Source organism: Panthera tigris, chromosome D4 (genome assembly GCF_018350195.1).
Source record: "Panthera tigris isolate Pti1 chromosome D4, P.tigris_Pti1_mat1.1, whole genome shotgun sequence".
NCBI classification, from domain to species: domain Eukaryota; kingdom Metazoa; phylum Chordata; class Mammalia; order Carnivora; family Felidae; genus Panthera; species Panthera tigris.
In genome coordinates this window covers 8631697-8650307 of record NC_056672.1, presented here as the reverse complement: position 1 = coordinate 8650307, position 18611 = coordinate 8631697, and the positions used below count along the sequence as shown (strand labels likewise).

Below are 18611 nucleotides of genomic sequence, written 5' to 3'. Positions count from 1 at the left end.
ATAGGGTATCTGAACTGCCCATGTGATAAGTAGGTTAGCATTCATCGTATCTGAACTCTGAAGGCCCTTTGGTTGCCTGGTACTTTGACCCTATGCTACAAAACCCACTGATTTATTTTTTTTAATTGGAGTAACACAAAGTTCCCTCCTGGGAAGCTTGAAGATACCAGTGTTTTCCCCCATTACGAGGACTGTGTAGTGCTCATCAACTTTAAGGCCCAAAGCCATAGTTTTTAAGAATAAAATCAAGCATTATTCTCCATCATCTCCTCTTACATTCCAGTCCCACCTGTATTCTTTTAGGTTCAAGGTCCCAGTCTCCAACCTTCTAAGAGTCTCCAACCTCCATCTTTTACCTTGCCCTACCCCCTGTAGGTAGCCAAGGACAGAAACTCTAACTCAAGTGCTGAAGATATGAAGTAATTATGTATTAAGAATAGTTAATATGGCTTGTCAATTCAGCACGTAATGACACTTTATGAAGAACTAGAGCCTTGGGCTTCAGTATCCAAATAAGAACTATAAAAGTCCTACATGAAACATATTGGCCTAAGTTTGCTATGTCCAGAGAGTTTACTAGACAAGGCGAGAATTAGTTAAGAGGTAAAATATGAAACTTATCAAACAATGATGGAAGATGCTTGGAATCAAGTGAGTCGTACACAGTCACTGAAAGTGGGTCCTCCAGAGACTTTAGGACTTGCTGCAAAGACGGGTAAACAATGAGTAAATACATTTGTGGCCCCTGGTAAAGAAATCCAGCTGCGCCCCTGAGTCCAAATTTTTAAGTGGCCTTTGTAAGCTGTCTGTTTGGCAAGCAAGTACCCCCAGTTGTTCAAACAACCCCCTTAAGACATTCTTACAGCTATTTTAAAGCCATGGCATCATCTTCAAGCCTCCAGTGTTCTATTCTTGATGAGCACAAGGCAAAAAAAAAAAAAAAAAAAAAAGAGAGAGAGAGACTTCGACTTTGGCACTTACTTCTGTTCCTTGTATCTTTGGAAGTCAGATAGCCCTTCTCAAAAAATGAGAAGACGGGCTTTAAATAGCAAAACTATAGGGCATTGAAAAGAACTAACTCTTCAGTTTAATGCTTAGAAATGGGAGACCTCACTGAAGTATACCTTTTAACTCTCTTCACCCCCCAAAGCAAAAGGTCCTGGTGGAGTGTTCCATCTCATTAGTCTAACTAGAGGAATTTTCTAAAATTCTTACTTAGTGAAGAGGTTTATTCTTTTGAACCCAAATGGAAGCTAGAATCCCTGATTTTAGTGGGAGGGAAACTTGCAAATGGCTTATTCACTTTTGCTGTGATAACTTACATTCGAGAATTTAGAACACAACCTGCTCATCCTGATCATGGAGTTTGAGCTCCACGGTTTCACAATTAAGCAACCAGCCTGACTCTTTGGAAAAACTGGGAATTATATGATCAATGTTTTAGCCACATCATGGACCTAATCTGTGGAGGTTCAGGAATATGTAGAAGTAGAAACAGTCTCCAAAGATACCTTGTTTCCAAATATAGGAGACATGAATCTCAAGATTCTACAATGGCATTTTGGGGACTTATTTCTCTCAAGTCAAGCATGGAACTTTTCCAAGTCAAAACGGTTTCATGCGAGGGGGAGTAAAGCCTTCTATGTACATCATCCTTGTCTGCTTTCACAGATCAAAAGCTGAACACGAGTTAGCAGTGAGGTCCTATGCATGAATCCTGGGGGGGTCTGCAGATAAGCTATTAAAGAACAGATGACAGGAGTGTCTCATCTCTACTGTGTCTCCCAAATCCATTGAGCATTTCTGAGCCTGGCTTATTCAAGAAACAGGAACCAAGGGGGACCACCGACTGACAGTCTCCCTGTAAACCTACTAGCGATGATCTCAGAAGGAAGCCCAAGATAGGGTGTAGGTGGGTCGTGGGCTCTGCAGGGGAGCAGAGCATCCAGAGTTTGCTCTTCACTTTGCTTAAGGAGAAAGTCACAGATTGGCAGCAAGGAGGTTCACAAGCACTGATGGTGGTGTCGGTCTTGATGTGGTCGTTTGGGCAAGCTGCTAAGCCCTTCTCGAGGTGGACGTGGTGCGGACTGTGTTGCTGTGCCATGGTGAGGGTCAAGTGAGAGTCCACAGAAGGGCTCAGCACAGTGCCTGGCACGTAGCGGGTGTAAGGCGAGCGTTCCCGCTGGAGATCGCTCTCGATGCTATGCCTTCATTTATTCGTTGTGGCACCATCTAGAAAGTGCTAAGTGACTTTACCGGTGAGAGTGACAGTAACTTGACTCATTACTGAGCCTAACATGCACGAGACCTTGTCCCAACTGTTTCCCGCGACACTTGTCTGATGAGATACAGGAGCTGGCGTATCTCTGCCTCGACCTTTTGGCTTTACTGCCTGGGACATGGAAACGAGTTTTTGGTGGCCTGCACAGTGTTTGGATGGCAGCTCACACACTTTGAATCTCCCTTCACTTCTTACCGTATGCTTAAGAATATGCTAGATCGATGCTGGCATGTATTTTATGTGATCTTTATGTATTTTATGTGATTTTATGGGACCTGGGTAGGTCAATGTCTGCATTTTATAGATGAGAAAACTGGGGCCACTGATAACAGCAGATTCCAAACTCTACATGCTTACTGCCGTTCCCCTCTCAGAAAAGGAGGCAGAGCTATGTCAAGGTTAGATGGATGTCACTCCACACGGTTGCGGAGTCCCCTTAACTACCGATGTTAGGGGTCCTTGAGCAGTTTCCTAGGTGTCTCAGATGCCCTTCGTGGCTGGCGTCCAATATGCAGGCATGCCGGAAGTAGAAAACTAGCGGTCCCTCAGGTCAGCACAGAAGAATATTGTCAGTTACATGCTGTGAGCCAAGATGCCAGAAGTCCCAGCGTTATTTTCCTTGGCTGTCTATATCAAGTAGCAGCAGGTTACTGGATTGCAACGTGAAAGGTAAAGATTCTCTGAAGGAAGCGCTGGGCATGCAACATCCCTCCTGTGTAGACAGATACTGGAGCCAACAAGCTGTACTACCCCCTGTCATACACTGTAAGGTTCTCCTAAGGAAAGACATGCCCAAGCAGAGAGGAAGGACAATAACTTGGGTCAACTCAACTGACTGATGGGTCTTAGGTATTCTCGAATCCACCCCTGACACCTGGGTTTTATCTCAGTTTATACACACGCACTGGGGGAAAGAATTCTTTGGGGGGAAAAATAAAATGACTGGCTTTGAAAAAACGGTCTTGCCCCTTCTAAAATGTCACTCGATACCAAAATGCGATTTAAGAGCATGTAATGCCTCAGGAGTCCAGAGCGTATGATGACGTTCTAACGCTCAGGATCCTCAACTCCTAGAGTCTCATGTTGGGAACACATCCAGTCCTGCTGACCTGTAGATAAACATCTTTCTTTTATTAATAAACTGTACATGTAACTTAAATAAAAGTTTATTTTTTGAAATAACTGTCATAAGCCTTTCCTTTTTTCCTACAGAACTTAAAACAAACAAAAAAAAGCTTTTCCTCACGTCTTTCTCCTTTTTTGCAACTCAATCACTGAAGATGGCTTAGTCGCCCCTTTCTGGAAAACGTCCTCAAAGGATGGAAGATGTCACCTTCCTTGCCATACTTAGAAGTACAGTTAGTGTCTCACCAGAAGAAGCAAAAGCCTCACCCTCTCCAACTCCCCCTTCCCACTCCTCCCATGAAAGAAATGAAAATCAAAGCTACTCTTACCAGGGAATATTAGGCCTCCCTGTGCGTGACAGAACAGATGCTTTGTGGCCTAAAGGAGGAAGCCCCCTGGGGTGGCAGGACAAGACTGGTCTTGACAGACAAGTAAAAATCATTTTGATACCTTACCCCCATTATCTCCTAAGTGGTTTGTGTTGAAACTCACCTAGGATTCTCCTGTGGTTTCCTTATCTCTTTTATTCCCCCTTCCTGTATGTTCATCTGTTTTGTTTCTTAAATTCCACCACAAGAGACTCTTAAAGATAGAGAACAGGGATGCCTGGGTGGCTCAGTTCACTGAGCATCCGACTTTAGCTCAGGTCATGATCTCATGGTTCCTGAGTTTGAGTCCCACATTAGGCCCTCTGCTGTGAGCACAGAGACCACTTTGGGTCCTCTGTCTCCCTTTCTCTCTGCCTCCCTCTCTCTCTGTGTCTCACTCTCTCTCTCAAAAATAAATTAACATTAAAAGAGGGCACTGTTGGGATGAGCACTGGGTGTTGCATGCAATCACAGAATTCTACTCCTGAAACCAATATTGCACTGTGTGTTAACTAAAATTCGAATTAGAAAAGTAAAAGAGATTCACATATGACGAACCTAAATGCTTACAAGTCTTAGAGATATTCCATCTGAAATTTTTCCAAGCAGTAGCTCCTGTTGAAATCCTACTGTGTGCTAAACCTTGATATTGGCTCAAGGAATCAGAAACAGTAGTGGCGGGGGGGGGGGGGGGGGGAGGAGAAAAGTAAGTTGAGGGAAAAAGAAATTGCTCCCGCCACCAAAAAAATCTTTAAAAGCTCTAGAATAAGTCCTTAATGAATAAAAGGATTCACTTCATCAGTGAAAGGTTGAGTGAATACCAGCTGTGCAGTGAGAAGGAAGCAGTGAGTTTGGACCTTTCTTCCACTACTTAATTTGCTACGCCCGCAGGTCAACTGCTTGCCATCCAAGCCCTGGCCTCCCATGGAAGTAACACCCACTCGCGTTGGCTTCTCATAAGAGAAGCAACCAATATCAAGTGCTTCACTCAAATAACTAATGTTTTCCTCGCTCATGCCAAAAAGCCAGGGTTCATTTTAAAAAGAAGGTAAGTCAGGGGCACCAGAGTGGCTCAGCTGGTTAAGCAGCGGACTCTCGATTTTGGCTCGGGTCATGATCTCGTGGTCATGAGTTGGAGCCCTGCATCGGGCTCTGTGCTTACAGCTCAGAGCCGGCTTCAGATCCCTTTTCTCCTTTTTTCTGCCCCTCCCCCACTCGCTCAGCCATGCTCTCTCTCGTAAAAATCAATACACATTAAAAAAAATAAAAAGAACAGAAGTTAAAATGTTTCACTTGTGCCCTCTTGGAGATCTGATTGTGGTCTGCACATTCACATTCAATCCCATTTGCAAGGGTGTCCCCTTGAAATGCTAGCATTTGGCCGTTGGTTTTTACCCCCAAGAGAGAAAGATGAATCCTCCTGCCTCTGGAGGCTTTGCAGAAAGTCTTATGTGCACGGCCCTCTGCTGATTAGAGGGCACAGGCTACTGGTTCGATTATACAGAGAGGTCTGTTTCATCAGTGGGAAGGGACAATGCAAAACTCTGCACTGCTCCAGAAGGTCAAGTTAGCATGCTCTTTCGATCCATCAGGCTCCATCATGTGATGGGCCCATAATCTAGGACATGTCGGAGAATGCTAAATTTGGGTTCTGAACATTTAACTAAAGCTGTAGTCTCTCCTTTGGAGACATTTTTGCCTACCTGTTGATTGAAGACAGACCAGATTTTTACACCCATGGTTGCTTATGTTTTCTTACATTCACCCATTTACATGTGAACTTTGCTGAGGATGAGGACTTTTAAAGCCAAAAGCCCATTTGCCTTTTGGGCCGACCCAAAAGAATAGACCTGTGATTTCCCGAGGAGGGCTTATCAACACTGGACGATGGTTTTAGGTATAACTAAGTTACCAACTGGCCTCTGGGAGGCCTACCGTGACGGTTACTAAAGTATCATAGATGGTTTTATACTTCATATGTCCTAGTATGAATGTGCATTATGGGTTAATGCAAAACATTCTTGGATTTTTAATGAAACTGAGGAAGGATGTATGTGGACCAACCCTTCAGAAGGTGCATATGTATGTGCACACACACACACACACACACACACTCCCCACATTCTCTGTCCTTGCTTCACTCATTTGCTCAACACCTCCCATGTACCAGGCTTTGTTCTGGATTCTGGGGAACTAGTGATAGGCCCAAGCCCCAAACTTCCCGGGACTCATTCTAGCAGGGAGTCAGGCACAGAACAGACATTTAATATGCCAGATAGTGATAAGAGCTACAAAGGAAAACCAAACAGAGGGACCGAGAATGACAGAATGTGCTGTTTTAGGTACAGTGGTCAAGGAAGCCCTCCAAGGAAGTGACCTGAGCAGAGATGCTGGACCAGGATGTATGGGAATGAGCCACTGAGGACACAGCAGAGGTGGGAGGTCCTGAGGCAGGAACCTGCTTGATCCTTGTATGACAAAGCAAGGCAGCCACATAGCTGGAACTGGCCATGGTAGAGAGGGAGGAGAGAAAAGCAAAGACCTAGTGGTGTAGGTTTCAAGGGCTATGACTGGGATTTAAGACTTTTGGGGGGTGGGTAGGTGGCTCAGTCGGTTAAGTGTCCGACTTCGGCTCAGGTCATGATCTCACAGTTCGTGAGTACAAGCCCCGTGTCAGGCTCTGTGCTGACAGCTTGGAGCCTGGAGCCTGCTTCAGATTCTGTGTCTCCCTCCCTGGTCTCCCTCTCTCTCTGCTCCTCTCCTGCTCATGGTCTGTCTCTCAAAAATAAATGTTAAGGGGCACCTGGGTGGCTCAGTTGGTTGAGCAGCCGACTTCGGCTCAGGTCATGATCTCATGGTGCGTGAGTTTGGGCCCCACGACGGGCTCTGTGCTGACAGCTCGGAGCCTGGAGCCTGTTTCGGATTCTGTGTCTCCCTCTCTCTGACCCTCTCCCATTCATGCTCTGTCTCAAAAATAAATAAACGTTAAAAAAATTTAAAAAAAAATTTAAAAAAATGTTAAAAAATTTTTAGAAGTCTTTTTTTTAGAGCAAGCAAACGAGAGACAGAGAAAGTGAGCAAGCAAGCAGGGGAGAGGGGCAGCAGAGAGAGAGAGAGAGAGAAAGAAAGAGAGAGAGAGAGAGAGAGAGAGAGAGAGAGAGAATCCCAAGCAAGCTCCACACTCAGTGCAGAACTCTTACATGGGGCTCAATCTCACAACCCTGGGTTCATGACCTGAACCCAAATCAAGAGTCTGACACTTAGCCAATTGAGCCTCAGGCTCAGGCACCCCAGAATTTAGCATTTTAAGTGACAGGACATCGTTAGAGGGTTTGGGGGCAGGAGAGTGACTTCCCATCTTAAAGGGATCACGTTGACTGATCTGCTGACATAGATTGCAGGGACATAATGGCAAAAACAGGGAAATCAATTAGCAGGCTACAGCAGGAAGGCAGGTAGAAGGCCATGGCTTGGGCTGGACTGGTGTGGGTGCGAGAAACCTCTACTCCGCATCTGGCCTGCAGGGATGTGCACAGGCTTTCTCCCGGAGTGGCCAACCTGTCATGTCAGGTGGTCCCTCCTTCAGGAGAACCTAGCTGGTTCCTAGCTCAGCTGTGCTATCTGCACGGTATCAGTTTGGCTGCCCCCCAAATGGGCAGGGGTGACAGGCACCATCCCTGCATCAGTGGACAAACTCAACAAGGCTGCATGGAAGCTGGGAAGCAAGCCTGAATCGAGAAGAAAAGAGCCTGGAGCGTAATTCCCAATTCACCCAAGTACAAGGGTTTCACCTGTTCAAAGGGAGTTCTTTCCTACCTTCAAGGCAGAGCCCTCCCCGGGGTCACAGCTTGGCAGGGTCATTCTGGTACAGAGCTCTGTGCAGGCTCTTAAGTAATGTCCTCTAGAGGCAGGTTTTCTGCAGGCGGCACCATTGACATCTATGTAATGGCTTTAGACGGGATCGAGCAGTTTCCATCTATTCAACTGCTGTCTATTTTCCATATTAACTGCCTTATCCTTAGAGGCACTGGAGAATTCTCCAAACCACTTTCCCTAAGAAACTTCAGGGTCCTGGGTCAAAAGACACCCTAAGGTCACGGAGGCTGGTACTTGTCTGACACAGTTGGTACCAGGCCCCAGGCGGAGAAGAAGAAAAGGTCTATCTCAAGTGACCCAGCAAGGAGACCCCCATCCACCAGACAGCACCCTAAGTCACCCACAGCGTAATGTTCGCTCTCGTAAGAAGGCTAGAAACTCAGCAACAGCCTGTGAACCTTGAGCATAAAAAACAAAAGAGAACACTGTTTTGGAAAATCAAAAGCATCCTAGGATCCTGGTTTTTTCCTGTATGTAGGAAGAAGCAAGGTCAGGCTCTGAAGGGCACCCGTGCATGTCACAGACTAGAAGCCAAATATTAACAAACAGTTCTGAGACCGAAAAAGCAGCCTCTTCTCAGACGTCGGCCCCAGTACCTGCTTCCACTCAGAAAAGAAAACCAAGCTTCTTTATCTCAGGATCTGGGATCCTCCCACAAGGAGGCGGCTGAGCATAGAGGCTACGTGCTCTTCTCCTCGCTTCTCCCTCCCGGCAGCGGGCACTGTGTTCCAGGCCTCTGTGAACGCTCTCCATTAGGGGGCAGATAAGATTTCAAGGGGCCTAATTTATAGTGCCAATTTGCCTACAGTGGCACACCAGTGAGTTCTCTCAGAAACCCAGGGAAGTTGGGCTGGGAAAATGTTACTTTCAACCCAAACTGACTGTAGCTCCTTTTGTCCTGGGAGAGGGCTGGCAACATCCTTGGGAACGGAAATTTCTATATTGTGAATAGAGGAGGAAAACCTTTGGATTCACCAAGAGAGTCCCCAGCTGAGGGTGGGGGACCTCCCTCCCCTCTCTAAAGATGGCTGAATGGCACTGTACCCTGAGAGGGCTTGGACCAGGGGTGGGGAAGGGATGGGAAGGACCAAGGCGGTACACCGTGGATGTTGGGGCTCAAGCTGGCAGGCCACAGGAACATGTCACCTACAACTGTGGACAGGTCACATTCTCTGTGCCCCCAACCCAACGCTCTCACGTCTCCTGCCCTCTGGTCAAGTTTATGGCACCGTGATGGCTGGTGGGACTGGCTTTCGATGAAAGCCCTAGAAAGGAGCCCAGGCCTAGGTCTGGGCTGACACGGCAGAACAAGGAATGGACCTTCAGAACAATCCAGTAACTCAAATGAACTTAGGAGTTGTGAGAGCTCAGATCCACAGAGTGTAAAGCTTCCAGAAGTCTCTGGTGAAGAAAGTGGACTTTCCATGGGATGGAGAATGGAAGTTCCAGCCCACACTATCTGGTGCTTAGGGGGCAGAGTGACTCCATCTGATGTCATGAATTATTAACTTTATAAGGTGAGATCAGGTGGCTTTTTGGATGCTGTACTGCTTGCAACCCCCCGTTAAACACCACCCCTCCCCCAAACTCACACACAGGGTTGCTTCATACACAAAACTGTCCCTTTTCTCTGCTCTCAGTGTCTTCTTGTCTTTATCACTTGGCTCTTACTCTCCAAGATTTTGTTCAGGTATCACCTCCTCCAGGAAGGCTTCCCTGTTGCCCCAGTTTGAGTCACAGGTCTCGTGCCTAACCAGCATTCTATAATAACATGCACACCATTAGACTGAGATTGCCTATTTTTACGGGTGGCTTCCTGAGTGAAATACAACTGCTTTAAGAATGGAGCATTGGTGGGGCGCCTGGGTGGCTCAGTCGGTTGAGCGTCTGACTTCGGCTCGGGTTATGATCTCATGGTCTGTGAGTTCGAGCCCTGCTTCGGGCTCTGTGCTGACAGCTCAGAGCCTGGAGCCTGCTTCGGATTCTGTGTCTCCCCCTCTGCCCCATCCCCACTCACACTCTGTTTCTCTCTGTGTTAAAAATAAATAAAACATTTTTAAAAATTAAAAAAAAAAAAGAACGGAGCATTGGTAAACTTTGTGGCCCCTCCCACAGCACATATACTGCAAAGTTAAGCACTTTTTAAGTGCCCCAATACTATTTGTTAAGCTACATTGATCCCACGAATACAAGCAATATTTTGTTAGCAAGCATACCAAAGTTTAGGCCTTCAATTGCACCTTTTCTCTCACAAGAGGTTCCCTTAAGAAATCATTTATCTATGGGAATGAAATCCCATACCCCACACAAATTGGAGGTCCTTCTGTGAACATACATTCAGGGAGCACAAAGCTCCTTGGCACACATACCATTGTAGCAAACCTTCCATCCTTGAGGGTAGACTTAATATTTTGGAACAGGAAAAATCACTGCGTGTTCCGTCAGGGAACACGATAACTTAACACGCCAGTTAAGAGCATTTGGAGACCCTCCATGGTGGTCCCAACAAGAAAACCTTACAGAACACCCTTAGAGCCAAAGACGCCATCTTTGAAACGAACGCACAAGCAGCCAAGGGGATTACGCCAAATGCGGTAACACTCACCTCAGTTTCTATATCCCTCGGAGACCACTGAAAACCCATCCTGATACTTGAAAATCACACCGGTTACTTCATTTTTGTCTTCAGACTTGATTTGCCAACTAAATACCTTATACAGCATGGCTACAAAAATTCTTGATCCCACAAGCCTCCGCGTGCTCTAGGACAGGAATTTAAAAGATCCACCCTCCCATCTTCATTTTGCCACTTACCCACCTTATAATCCCAGTAAATTCTCTTTCATCTCCAGGCCTTGATGTCTTCATCTGCAAAATGAGTTAACGATAAAATCTGCCTTAGTGATCAGAGTGCTGAAAGTTGACATTTTTCAATCTGTGATGGTTTTTCAATCCGTGTGTATTTGTTTGTTTTGGGGGGGGGGGCAAGTGTGAGCAGGGGAAGGGCAGAGAAAGAGGAACGAAGAGACTCTCAAGCAGGCTCCACACTGTCAGTGCAGAGCCTGAAGCAGGGCTCGAACTCACAGACTATGAAATCATGACCTGAGCTGAAATCAAGAGTCTGATGCTTAACTGACTGAGCCACCCAGGTGCCCCCTGCCCCTGTAAACAACTACGCCATACACAGCAGTGTTCCGGGTACTCTGAAAAAACACACAGATAATAGAGACACAGCCCTTCTTTCTTACACATGCAGTTAAGTAACAAGACAAAGAAAGCCATGTTTAATGGGCACCAGATCAATATGGCAGGCAGACAACATGCTCTCAGGGAGCTCAAGAAATGGAAAAATCTTTGGGGACTGCAGTGGTGGCAGAAAGAAGGAACTATGTCTACACCCATCAGAGTAATGGTTCTTCAAGAAACACACTCCTCTTTAAAAGTATAACCGAACAGGGGTGCCTGGGTGGCTCAGTCAGTTGGGCATCTGACTCTTGATTTCAGTTCAGGTCATGATCTCACAGTTTGCAAGTTCAAACCCCGCGTGGGGCTCCACACTGACAGTGCAGGGCCTGCTGGAGATTCTCTGTCTCCTTCTCTCTCTGCCCCTCCCCCACCGGTTCTCTCCCTCAAAATAAATAAACAAACTTTAAAAAAAAATGTCTACCAAAACCAAAAGCCACTCCCAGAAAGGAACATACGTACTCACAAATTTTTATTTTTCATTTCATTTAAAAATGCCCTCACCCCAAGTTAGGAATTTCTAATTTATACATTTAAGTAAACTCACATTTTCTATGACTATCTCCTTTTTCCCTAAGATTCTATTCATCAGGTCTCTGAAACACCATCCAAACAGTGTATTAAATGGACCGAAATAATATCTTACTTACCAGCAAAACACAATGGTTCTTTCTCAATGGAAACGTAACGTTTGGGAATTTCTTTCTAAAATGTTCAAATCCAGGGGAGTAATACTGGCTTGCCCTGTGTTATGATGTACCAGGTATGTGTGTTTTGAGTACCGCAAGCTGGTAAGCTCTTAATCACCATATCCGTATTTTCATTCCGGAGAAGCAAGGTGCCATAAAGGGAAAAAGCACAGAAGCCAGACTTCAGAGGTTTGAATTCCAATCTTTGCTTTGCCACTTATCTCCTTTATAATCCTAGGAAATTCTCTTCATCTCCAAGCCTCCATTGCTGCAACTGTAAAATAAGTCAATGAAAAAATCTGACTTAGTCCCTTCCACATACATGTTCTAAGGACCAGATGGGATAACAGATGTGTACTACCCGTATGTGAGTTTGTTCCCCACCCCCCACCCCCCCAGGGCTGTTTGGAAGAAAAGACATTTTCCTTGCACACAATTTGCAGGTTGACTTCCCAGAAAGAGAGTTTATGGAAGTTTGACATCACGGATGTGTAGTTTACAATGAAAATCACTGTGCAGGATTTTCTGTTTAAAGTAACACCACCCATGTTGACAATGCTAAGTCACTCACACGGATGCCAAGTGAAAGCCGTTCCCCAATCCACCGAATTTTCCATTGATGTCACCTGCGCCTCCCTCCCAATGGCACATTATATTAGAAAGGTGTGTGCCAGCTTTTCTAATATGTAGGCATCGTTTGAGTTGCAGGGCAGAAAAGTGCTTCAAGCTATTCACATACGACTGATAGGTGGGGAAAGATGTTCCCTCCTGCGCTGAAAAGAGCTGGTAGAATACAATAGCTTCAGTCTTCAATTCATTCACGTTGTTAGTTTTGCAGTTTTAGTTACTAAGCTCTTTGGCTGGCACTGGCCTGGCCTCACCTATCCTGAGCACTGATGCAATACAATGAAACTCTCCGAGTGTGGCTACTGCCATCAGATGATCAAATTGCAGTATTGTTCTTCACTACTCGTCAACAGGGCAGAAGGGGATTTGGAGGCTATCATGCCCAGAACAGGTGGCTGGGCTTGTTCAAAACAACAAACGTTCCAGTGTTGGGGGAAAGTGGCAAAGTCCTTAAGATTTGTGTTTCTTTTCTGACTCTCTCAACCTGTAAGGGAAATCTGAAATAATCCCTTTCCTAAAACAAATAACAAACAAAAAAAAAACAGTCACTTAAAAACGCTGCCATCTGACTGTGGTCTTGGCAGTTCATGAAGCAAGTGTCCAACCGGGCTGGATTTATTTAGCTGAACGAGAAACCCTGGCCACCAAGGGTCATTTTTAAGTGACAATGGCTGGAGCCCCCTCATTGCCCCTCCATCAAGACAAAGCATCTTCCAGCCGATTTTCGGTTTTCAGCAAATGGAGTCTCCTTTCTTTCTGTGTGGAGAATTTCCTACAGCCTGTGAAAGAGTGAGCTGAGCTTTATCATGCAGGAATTTGGGAAGTAATAATATAATGTTGCTCCTAGTACTTAGAGCTGCCAGCCTCTTTCCTGCCCAAGGCTGCCAGATTCAACTTCCCCAAACACACTTTGTGGACCTCATCTTTTTAACATTGGAGCCTGTGAAGGTTTCAGAGCAAAGGCCAAGCTCTTGAGTCTGTCATTCAAGGCCTTCCGAGTGGCTTTACTAGTGAATTCTACCCAACACTTATGAAAGAGAGAATACCATTCTACCCAATCTCTTCCAGAAAGCTGAAAAAGAGAGGATCTTTCCTAACTCATCCCAAGGGACTCTGATACCAAAATAAGACAAGGACATTACAAGAAAACAGATTAATATCCCTGATGAACATCAGTGTAAAAATTCTTAACAAAATGTTGGCCAATCAAACCCAACAACACATAAAAAGGATAATACATCATGGTTACATGGGGTTCACTGTAAAATGCAGGGCTGGTTTAACATTTAAAAATAAATCAATGTAATTTATAACATTAGTAGATTAAAAGAAGAAAAACTCTATGATTGTCCTAATAGATGCAGAAGTAGAACTTGACAAAATGTATCTACTCCTGATAAAAACTTTCAGCAAACTAGAAAAAGAACTTCCTCAACCTCACAAAGAGCATTTTCCAAATGCTTAGAGCTAATAACACACTTAATAATGACAGACTGAATGCTTTCCTCCTAAATCAGGAACAAGACATTTTCTCTCACCCTTTCTATTCACCATTGTATTGGAGAGTCTAGACAGTGCAATAAGGCATGAAAAAAAATGAATAAAATGCATCCATACTAGAAAGAAAAAAGTAAACTTTCTTTGTTGACAGACAACATGATAATCTGTATAGAAAATCCTATGAAATTTTCCCATAAAAAACCCACTAACATTAACAAGTGTATTTACCAAGTTGCAGGATACAATTGCAATATAAAAATATTGTCTTTCTATATTTAACAGCAACAATTGGAAATTGAAATTTAAAATAAAAGTACTTTTTAGATCATTAAAATATGAAATACTTAGGGATAAATCTGAAATATATGAAGATCTAAACACAAGAATATAGGGGTGCCTGGGTAGATCAGTTGGTTAAGCGCCCAACTTCAGCTTGGGTCATGATCTCATGGTTTGTGAATTTGAGCCTCATGTCAGACTCTATGCTGACAGCGCAGAGCCTGGAGCCTGCTTCAGATTCTGTGTCTCCCTCTCTCTCTGCCCCTCCCCCACTCACTCACTCTCTCAAAAAAAAAAAAAACAACACTAAAAAACCCACAAAAATAAAATCTATCTTGATAAATGTCACATGTGCACTTAGACCGTATTCTGCTCTTATCAGGTGGAGTGTTCAATTTATGTCAAATCAAATTGGTTGATAGCGTTGTTCAAATTTTCCACATCCTTGCAGGCTTTCTGTCTTATCAATGATTGAGAGAAAAATGTATTGAAATCTCTAATTACAAGTGTATACTTCTCTTTTGCTTCTTGTATTTCTATCAGTTTTGGCTCATGTATTTGATGCTCTGCTTTTAAGTAAAATAATCCTGTTCTACAACTGACAATGATGATTTGTGTACCTGCATACACAATCACATACATGCCCCTGTAGATTGGTGTCACTTATGAATGCAGATGAAAAAAATCCCAAACCAAATGCTACCACATCAACTTCAATGATATAAAGGACATAACTCACCATGACCAAATCCTAATTCTCAAACTATGTTAGGATAATTTAATATAACTAATCTAATGTGGCACATCAATGGATCAAATGAGACAAGTCTTACAATGGAAAAAAAAAAATGTCCCGAAGGCACTTTGTAAAATTTATTAAGCATTTTTAAATAAAAATTATTTGAAAGTCAGGATTACAAGGACATTTCTTAAAAATGATAAAAATATATAGAAATGTTAAGCCAATAGCCATTTCATATTCAATCATGATATAAACTAGAAGCATTCCCTTTAAGGTCAGAAATAAAACAACAAAAAAAAAAAAAGCTGGGTTTTTTTCCAAAGATGTTTCCAACTTGCTCACATTCACTCTTCATTTTATATGCCTCATGGCACCAGAGTCCTTCGGTTCCCTGAGTTCATGCCAGAGATACTTGGTACAGGCTATTAGATTACTATTAGATTAGATTATTATTGGTGTCATAGGGCTTGCACCATACACTTCCTAATTTGGCCAAATAATCGTGCAAAACCATCTGTGAGCCATACAGATGACAATATTAGAAGTAGAAAATAAAGAGCCAAAATGACTGGGAAAACTATTTCCTTATAGCTGTATCACATGGGAAAACATTTTTTTTTTCAAAAAGATAACTTTTTAGTCTTTATTTCTGAAGAGCTCTGTCCCCTGGAGTAGCGTATCAACAAATCCCTTGTCTTACTCCTGAAATGTTTATGGAGACAGAAACTATACAGTGAGGAAGTTCTTGGTTGTTTTAAATAAAAAACACTATCCTAGGGGCGCCTGGGTGGCTCAGTCAGTTAAGCATCTGACTTTGGCTCAGGTCATGATCTCATGGGTTTGAGCCCTGCGTCAGGCTCTGTGCTGATAGCTCAGAGCCTGGAGCCTGCTTTGGATTCTGCGTCTCCTTCTCTCTCTGCCCCTCCCCCTTTCATGCTCCTCTCTCTCTCTCGAAAATAAATAAAACATTTTTTTTTAAAGAAAAGACACTATACTATTACACATATCTTATAGGCTGCATATTTTGCCATATGTAATGACCATTTTCCTAGTAATGTATGCTGGTATACATTATGGCTGTTATAGGCTTCATAATATGTCATGATGTGGCTGCACCACAGGTTACTTAACCTTGTCCCTATTAGTGGGAATTCATTTGGCATCCAATTTTTTAAAATTTAGCATTTTAAAGAATATTTCCACCTCCTCCCACCCATACAACAAGTAAGAGACCCCTTAGATTTTTCCTTTGAATCCAGATGATTTTTTCCCATAATCCTGATAGTTGTCCACACGTTTACACTCTGGAAGTAATCAATGAGAAAGACTGGATAAAAATATAGCAAACAAGTTGGGAACCCACTTCGTCCATTTCAAAGGCTCCAATCCTTCTTAGTTTCCAGAATGATTCAACCAGATTTATATTCCTATCTTCATACACACCAGACCAGAATTTGGAGATTTTGATTCGACCAAGAAAAAGGATCTGCAGTTACCAATGATTGGAATTCCCACTCAAAATGGCCAAACCCTGGACTCTATCATGGGTAGGGAAAACCACCTGTCACCAAGCCCTGCTCACGCACAGTTTTACTCATCATTTCAGTCCATTATTAAGTAAGAAAAAGCCAAGGATCACTCAAAGCCAAGGATCACTCAAATTTTTAGAAAAACGTTCCACAAAGAGACTAAATTAAACAAAGAGAAAACAAAAACTTAAGAAAGAATGTCAATGGAAAAAACAGAAGAACTTGTCCAAAAAACCCTTGTAAATCATAGCTTGGAGACAAACGATATTGCAATGTATAAAGTAAGTACAAGATGCTCTTAAAAGGAACACTCAGAGACTAAGAAAAGCTCTTAGAAGTTAAATACTGTAAGTAAAATATTGATCCGTATGTACCTATTGCCATCATATTATTTTTTCTAGCTGTTTTTATGGTTATTCTCTGTTCCTTTCTTCTCTTGCTCTCTTCCTCTATGGTATGATGGCTTTCTTCAGTGGTATGTTTCTGTTACTTTCTCTTATTATACCCTTGTGTATTTACTGTAGGTTTTTCTTTTGTGGTTACCATGAGGTTTACATGTAACAGCTGGCATGTGTAAGTCTAGTTAACATTCTAAGCCTCAACATCTTTACTCTCCCCACCACGTTTTTGATGTCACATTCTTTTATCTTGTGTATCCCTTAATTATTATAATTATAGTTATCTTACTACTTTTATCTTTTAACCTTCACACTAGCTTTCTAGGTGATTAATCCACTACCTTTACTGTATGTTTACTTTTCCACTAAGATTTAGTCTTTCATGTGTTTTCTTGTTACTAATCAATGCCCTTTCTTTTAGGCTTAAAGTCCTTTTAATATTTCTTGTAAGGTTGGTTTGGTGGTGATGAACTCCTATAAACTTTGCTGCTCTGGTTGGGTGTATTCCACCACTTTGTCTTTGACTTGACTGATCCTTTCTTCTGCTTCATCTAGTCTGCTGCTGTACCCCACCCTACCAGTGTATATTTCATTATTGAACTATTTCAATAATTTCAGTTATGGTATCATTCAGCTATGAGACTTCTATTCAGTACTTTCTTGTATTTTCCTTCTCTTTGTTGAGGTTCTTGCTTTCTCCATCCGTTTTTCTCCCTAGTTCAGTGAGCATCTTTATGACCATTACTTCAGACGCATTGGGTAAATTACTTATCTACATTTCATTAATGTTTTATTTTCTGAGGTTTTATCTTCTTCTTTCATTTGGAACCTATTCCAAATATGTTTCCTCATTTTGCTTGACTCTTCTGTGTTGATTTGTATCCAAGAGAGGAAGCAACTATCTCTCCCAGTCTTGAAGGAGTGCTCCTGTGTAATATATGAACGTTGTCATTCAACCTTGCCTCAGCTCTTTGTTTTCTAACCTTTGTACTTGCCCAAGCACCCTGTTATATTTTAATAGCTCACAGGAATTGAGGATGTACCAAGAACTTTCAGTACCACAAAGGGGAGGATCTCAGCAGCTAGATTTAGGCTGAATGGAAGCCAAAACCCCAGCAGGAGCTTTTAAAAGTATGCAAATATAGACAGTCTTGTGGGCCCACAAACATAAATCCTCATGGTCACCAGAGCCAGGCAATATGGGAGTGTCCTCTGGGTAGGAGGCACAAAGACTGGGGCTTCAGGTAAGTATATAAGTTCTTTTCTGGGAAATACCAGTTAACTGGAGCAAGGCAAAAGGAGAGCACTAAGATGGTGCCCACAGTCTATGTTCCTTAAAAGCAGTACATACCTTCAATAATTATTGTAAATGTAAATGGAATAAATTCTCCAATCAAAAAACAGACAATGGCTGAAGGGATTTAAAAAAAAAAAGAAAAAGAAAACCCATCTTTAGGCTGCCTACAAGAGACTTATTTTAAACTCGAGGACATACACAGGCTGAAAGTGAAGATATGGTAAAAGATATGCTATGCAAATGAAAACCAAAAGCTATAGCAGCTATAATTATATCAGACAAAATAGACTTTAAAGCAGACTGTAGTAAGAGACAAAGATGGGTGTCACATAATGATAAAGGGTCAACCCAACAAGAGGATGTAACATTTATAAATATGTACACACCCAACAATATTAACAGATCTAAAGAGAAATAGAAGAATAGATTGCAATACAGTAAAAGTAGGAGACTTTAGTATGCCACTTACATCAGTGGATCATCCAGACAGAAAATCAATAAGGAAACATCAGCCATAAATGACATACTAGACCAGATGGACTTGACAGGTTGATACAGAATAGTCTATCCAGAAGCAACAGAATACTTTTTCTTCTCAAGGGCACATAAAACATTTTCTAGGCTATATCATATATTACGCAGAAAACAAATAAATTA

At 42.8% G+C, this 18611-nt stretch overlaps 1 long non-coding RNA gene across 1 annotated transcript in view; it reads right to left on the bottom strand.

Annotated features, from left to right (window-relative positions):
* Positions 1-11772, bottom strand: part of LOC107180740 — a 95850-nt gene extending 84078 nt beyond the window's left edge. Inside the window, exons 1-2 of the long non-coding RNA XR_001511494.2 lie at positions 11544-11772; positions 10469-10518 (exon numbers count right to left, since the gene is read on the bottom strand). This is a non-coding gene — a long non-coding RNA (uncharacterized LOC107180740). The remainder of the gene's footprint in view (positions 1-10468; positions 10519-11543) is intronic.
* Positions 11773-18611: the final 6839 nt, after the last annotated feature.